We start from the raw sequence: 7,091 nt of genomic DNA, 5'->3' as shown, positions 1-7,091 counted from the left end.
GTGAAGAACTTGCTATTGCAACAAGGTATGGTGAAGGCTCTATACGGGAAGAAGCCGAAAAGCATGGACGACACAAGTTAGAAGGAGCTGGAACCAAAAGTTGTGTCCACTATCAGACATTGTCTGGCCTATGACGTGATGTATCACGTAATGGATGAGGAATCGCAAGCAGCAGTTTGACTAAAACTGGAGCATTGGTACATGTCCAAGTCATTAACGAATAAGTTGTATCTTAAGCAAAAACTATATTGGCTTAAGATGGAAGAAGGTTCAAACTTGACTCAACACATCAACGAATTCAATCAGATATTAGTGATCTGATACAAGTTGATGTGAAGTTTGAGGAAGAAGATAAAACATTGATGCTACTGAGTGCCTTACCTACGTTGCCTACATACAAGAATCTGGTTACGATTTTGACTTAGGGGAAAGAAACTCTGGAGTTGGAGGACGTCATGAGTGCATTGCTGGGGTTCCATCAGAGGAAGAAGGCCAGCGATGAGGGTTCACAAGGTGAAGGGGTCATGGCAAAAGGTAATCGGGATTGTGGGAGAGGCAAATCCTAGAACGAATTGAGTGGTAATAAAACTCAGTCTCAATCCAGGAGGAGGAATGACGTTCACTGTTTTAAGTGTAGGAAAATAGGGCACATAAAATCGGATTGTCCGGAGTGGGAGAAGGGAAAAGTAAAAGCTCAAGAGGATTATTATTTTTTTATTATTATTATTTTAGTATTATTATTATTATTATTATTTTATTGTTACTTTACCATTATTATTTTTATTATTTTTATCATTCTTATTACTTCTATTTTATTATTACTTCACTATAATTATTTTTACTATTTCTATTTATTATTATTGTTTTTAGTATTATCATTATTTTCAAATCTTATTATTATTATTAGTAATATTAGTATTATTATTGTTACTATATTTATTATTACCATAAAAGTACAAAAAGAAAAAAAAAAGAAAAAGGATTTTAGGGTTTTGGTTTTGGCTTATAAAAGAAGAGAATAGCACATGGCTAGTCGACGATTTTTTTGAGTTCCATGAAATCATCGACGATTTAGTCTATGCTAAACCAAAAGTTCTCTTTTCTTTATTTTTCTTATTATTTAAATTTTTCGAATCTCTAAATGTGCCACATGACTTCATGCATATTAATTTTGATAGAGTGAATGCTATGTTTAGCATTTTTTTTCGCAAAATAAAGAATATTAATTCTTCTCCCCATCTTCCATTCCATCCCGTGACAAAAAAAGCCAAACCCGACCACCATCTCTCTCACAGAACCGCCGCCGACCCGCCACAAAACCTGAACCACCTTCCATCCCACAGCTGTCACCAAAAACTCTCCTCTCCCTCTCTTCATCAACGCCCCCTTTCCCTACAACACAGCCCCAGCGGAGCCCCTCCACGCACGCCTTTGGCCACCTCACTCCCAACCTTACATCCGCCACCATCTCCGGCCACCTGCATCGTCCATCACAACATCTCCACTTCGGCGTCCCCACCTCCAAGCCACGGCCACCAGCCCAGAGTCGTCGTCCCTCAAACATAGCAGCTCCGGCAATCGCCCCTTCTCCGACAGCAGTAGCCGCCTCCCTGCTTCGTCTTAACCCAGTTTCGGCAACCCCAGGAGCAGCCTTGACGTGTCTCCGTTCTCTGCCCAACAACCAACGCCGTCGCCATCTCCGGCCATCCTCCTCAAAATCCATCACTCAGCACAAGCCACAGACCACACCGCAGGTCCGACCACAAGACCATCCACGGTCGATCCCTCCGAGCTCTCACTCCCCGTTTTGGCCCTCAGCCAATCTCCCTCACTACCGCGAGCAGATCAAACAGTCGCTGCAACGCCCTCACAACCCCTACAGCGAACCAGCCACCTCTCCCCCAAATTCCGGCAGCATCAGGTAAGCCCCCTGCATGCCAGTTACATACAGCACGCGCACACACTCACGCACACAGCAGGCATATTGTTAAATTAATAAACTGTATTATTCCGGAATTGGTAAAAGAAGATCAGTTTACAGTGTTATTTATATTAGTATTTATACTAAAATATAAAATAAAAAATACAACTGAATCAATAACTAACAAATTAACAAAAAAATTAATAATTAACAAACTAACAACTCTAATACGCCCCAGAGAGATGGGAACAAAGATTTAACATCTCCATCTTGCCCAAAAAAAAAAAAACAAACATAACGCAACGCCAAATACAACCACAAAAATCAGCAAATTTACAGATTTTTTTTTTTTTTTTTAGATTTCACACTCTTGGGCTTGGCACTCATTGAAGAAGTTGCCTTAGCCAGTGTTTTCTTTGCAGCAGGCTTCGGAGCTGCAACTTTCTTTCCCCGGCTAAGTCCTGGTTGAGATTCTTAATGCTTTAAACGGCTTGTCCTTTGGCTTCGTCTTTGGCTTTGCCACAGCTTTTGGATTTGCTGCAGGTTTTGGTTTTCTGCAGCTTTGGCCTTCTTTGTTTTGGCTGAGCCTTCGCCTTTGTCTCATTCGATGCCTTTGCAGACTTTGCTTTTGTTGCTACTGTCGACTTCTTCTTTGCCGCATCAGTAACTACTAGCTTCACCGCCGGCGACCAAGACCAGATCGATGGTGGCTTCACTGCCACGAGCAGCTCCTTTGTGTCATTCTTTCGAACACTTGGAGCACAACCCAAAATTGTCATAGAAGCAAAATGCCATAGAAAACTCAGGTTCCATTGTGAATCATCAACTCCTTTGTGTCATTTTTTCGAACACTTGGAGCACACAGCAAATTCCCAAAATTCCAGAGCAGAATATGGGAGAAAAAAAAAATTCAGAACAGAAAATTCCCAAAATTCCAGAGCAGAATATGGGAGAAAGAATCATCAGCACTTTTCCAAGTAATAAAAACTTGAAGAAAGAAATGAAGAAAATTTTAAGAACCATCAGCATTTGCTATAGAAGCGGAATGCCCAGGTTTCGCCATAGAAGTGAAAAAGAAACAGAAAGATTGAAGAAAGAAATAAAAAAAAAAAATTTAAGATAGTAAGGACACCGGAGCTGGAGAAGTAGCCGGAAGGTCAGGTTCCAAGTAATATTAACAATGTTGTATCCAACTTCTTCCTCGATATTTACATCCATCTCTTCAGCAACTCGACGTAAAACAGACATTGCAGCCACTCTATGAGGCTGAGTGCAGGCAATCATCATCTTCTTCCGTTTTTCTGGCGTATCTATATCAACAACTTCCAAAACAAACTGACGGATCTGAGTTGTTTTACCACTACTAGTTTCGTCGAACAAGATGAGGAACTGATTGGCCTTCAAAGCTTGCAAGAACTCATATGTCTGGTGCCAAACCGGAAGAGCCTGACTCTTCTCTAGAATGTCGTAGTTGCCGTCGATTTCCAGATCGGTGTTGAGCATCGGCAGCGACGCTACGTCTATGTACTCTCGATCTCCATTCCGGGGATCGATTTCTTGCACAACTTCATCGCAGCATGGATGAGACCTCGATTGAAGGAAGCTCTACGAAGAGAACCACGGAGAGCAGCAGCGGAGAATGCTCTGATACCATGTTAAATAAATAAACTGTATTATTCCGGAATTGGTAAAAGAAGATCAGTTTACAGTGCTTTTTATACTAGTATATAAAATGAAAAAAACAACTGAATCAATAACTAACAAATTAACAATAAAACTAACAATTAACAAACTAACAACTCTAAAACATGTAAACCCATACACTCAGCACACACACATGCCGGTTCTTTTATTTTTTTTCATTATCACGGAGTTTTATCTCCCAATACTTGTTTTATATGTATCTATGATTATATTTTTGTTGTAGTCGAGATACTAATTAAATTATTTTTATTGTTGCAGGTCAAATTTTTGTTATATTAGTTATACATATTGAATCTTTTTATTGTAGAATTATTGTAGTAGTTGGTATTTTAATATTTGATGTAAATGTTTAGGTTTTTGGTTGTTATTGTTGTATTGTCGTAGAATTTTTAATATTGTTACATTTGTTCTAAAAGATTTTAATCTCCAAGTTCATATTTTTGGTGTTGGCATTAATTGATTTGTGTTTATAGTTTAGGATTTTCTTATTGCTTGTACATTATTATTAGTCATATTATTATTACGCTCATTGTATACCATTATTAGTAATATTACTATTGATTAGATATTATTATTAATACTATTATTATATTGATAATATTAGTATTATTATCACATCGATCTTATTAATATTAGTATTCTGTTGCTTGCATATTATTATTAGTATTGTCGTTATAGATATTGTGTTAGCATTAAAGTTATACCATTTGTACATGATTATTGGTAATATTAGTACATTATTTGTTTAAATATTAATATATTTGACGCATATGGTTATTATATGGATTGTATTTATTATTTGCACATTATTATTGGTAATATTATTACATTGTTTGTGTATTATTATTAGAAACATAAGTATATTATTTCTACATTATTATTAATATTATTGAAATATTATTGTAATTGTCATCATCATCATTATTATTATTATTATTATTATTATTATTATTATTATTATTATTATTATTATTATTATTATTTTAAAGTATACGTATATTCGATTGTGTTATTTTTAGTATATGTATTAGCTTGTTATTATTTTAGTATTATTATATTTTTGTTATCGAGTATCTTCAATTTTTTATCCCGATGATTTTAATGAAAGGGTATGAGCTCTTTCGGACTTCACGTATCCTGGTTCTGGGGGAATATAATATATTATGTATATATTTTTGTGTGTATTTTAAAAATTCACTAAAAGGGAGTAATTTTAAAGATTGATTAAATTAAATTAGGGATAATTCCAAATTAATTAGATATCGTTCGTAAGAATGGGCGCGTAGGGGGTGCTCGTACCTTCCCCTTACGTAACCGAACTCCAGACCTTAGTTTTGGTAATGCAGACCAATTCTACCTTTAATTGGAATAGTAATCACGTGTTCTAACCACACTAAAAGGTTAGTAGCGACTCCAATATTCTTATTTGTCCTGAAAATTAAAACCAAATATTTTATTTCGCCACCCCGGGGCACACGCGCTCCAAGACGTCACGACGGGTATTTTACTAAGATTTGAGGAATTTCGAATTTTTGGATTATAGGGTCTCGTTTTATTAATTTTAGGCCGAATCCCGAGGAGCAGGTAAGGGAAAATACTTTATAATAGATTTTTAACAATTTTAGAACGGTAGATTTGGGTATAAAATTATATATATATTTTGGTATAATTATCTTAACGATGTAGGAAATGAAAATGTTGGTTTAATTAATTAATATATTGGGAAAAATCGTGTGGCTTGAAACCAGTTTTGCTAATTAAATGGATATGGGTATTATGGAATGATGAATCATGAAGGTTAAGAATATTGTTGGGTTGTGAATTTTGTTTGGTTGAAAATATTGGATGATTGTATACTAGGGTAATTGTGTTGATGTGATTGATTGGTCAGGTTTGATATTGATTTGTGTTGTAGTTAATGTAAATTGCAATATAGCATTGGCAGTGGTATGAGGAGGTCGTTATATCGTACTTGGTATAACCGTTATATAACGTTGGCAGTGGTATGAGGAGGTCGTTATATGGGCATTTATATTGGAAGGTAAACATTGGTAGTGGTATGAGGAAGTTGTTTACCTATTTACCATGAATGGAGTATTTTTTTGTAACCTATGTGGTTTGATTAGTCATGTGTGGACCAATCCTATGTGGACATGTATGTTGTGTGAATGGTTTGTCCTGTGTGGACATATATGTTGTGTGATTGGTTAGTCTTGTGTGGACATGTATATGTAATTGACAATCCTGTGTAGACGTGTATGATGTGTGTGTTAGAGTCTTGTATGGACGAATACATATATGTGTGGAGTTCTATAAACAAATGTTGTTGGTTGCATGTGATTTCAAATAATTAAATATTTATGGTAAAGTATATTACGTCACCCGAGAGCTTGCTGAGAAAAGCGAGTACTCTAACAATTATTTGTGGATACCAGAGTAAAGAGAAGCCACATGTATGGGCGAGTGACCTTCCCTATTCTCGGTGACTTTACCTAGATACATAACCCGATGGCTTACTGAGAAAGGTAAGTACCCTGGTGTTAGCACTAGAGCAGAGAGAATCTACTTGTATGGGCGGATAGACTTCCCTATTCTCGGGAATTATTAGTAAAATATTTATGTATGTGGGTATCTGATTGGACGATTGAGGAATTGATCATGGTGTGATTATGAACGGGTTACTTTGGCTGTTGTTGATTATGATTGTGTTTGTATAGTTTTTTAAAATATATATTAAATATTTCAGTCACACATTATTATAAATTATTTTTTCCTTACTGAAAGGTGTCTCATTCCGTCAATGATTTAAAATTTTCAGGTTATCCAGGTGATCGAGCTTAGATAACTCCAGGGCAAGGTAGTTTTGTGAGTGGTACTCGAAGGGTTATGTTTTAGTTTTTATATTTTATATATTTTATTCAAGTTTCTGTAATATGAAGGATGTAGTTGTAATTATTATGGATCTGCATGTGTAAAAATAGAACTCTGCTATATTCTGTTGAGGTTATTTTATTATTTCCGCTACGTGTATGGTATCAAAGATGCGGGTTTGTCTCATAACACTCTGGGCCCCTATGGCGGGTCTAGGGCGTTACACTGTCCCAATCTACTAGCTCAGGTGGAACAGCGGTCATGCTTTCATTTTTCTCCTAAGTGGTGAATATTCGTCAAGGTAGAGATTGTTGGAGATGTGACTCGTATTTTGAGTGAAATACATACACCAGGAAAGCATTGTGAACGAACGAACAAAAAAGAAGTCTGCAGGATGAGGGATGACCGTCGACAATTTGCATTGTAACTGTCAACGGTTTCTGGCAGTGTACAAAAGGTATCCTTTTCGGCTTCAAACCATCGACAGTTTCGTTTGACGCAAGTTGCGATTTTTAATTTGGAGATCAGTAGATTGAGGGAATCGTAGAATTTTTCCTCCAGAGATTGCTACAAGGATGATTTAGATAGGATCTAA

Source organism: Malania oleifera, chromosome 1, assembly GCF_029873635.1.
Source record: "Malania oleifera isolate guangnan ecotype guangnan chromosome 1, ASM2987363v1, whole genome shotgun sequence".
Classification (NCBI taxonomy): domain Eukaryota; kingdom Viridiplantae; phylum Streptophyta; class Magnoliopsida; order Santalales; family Ximeniaceae; genus Malania; species Malania oleifera.
This window is presented reverse-complemented; position numbering follows the sequence as displayed.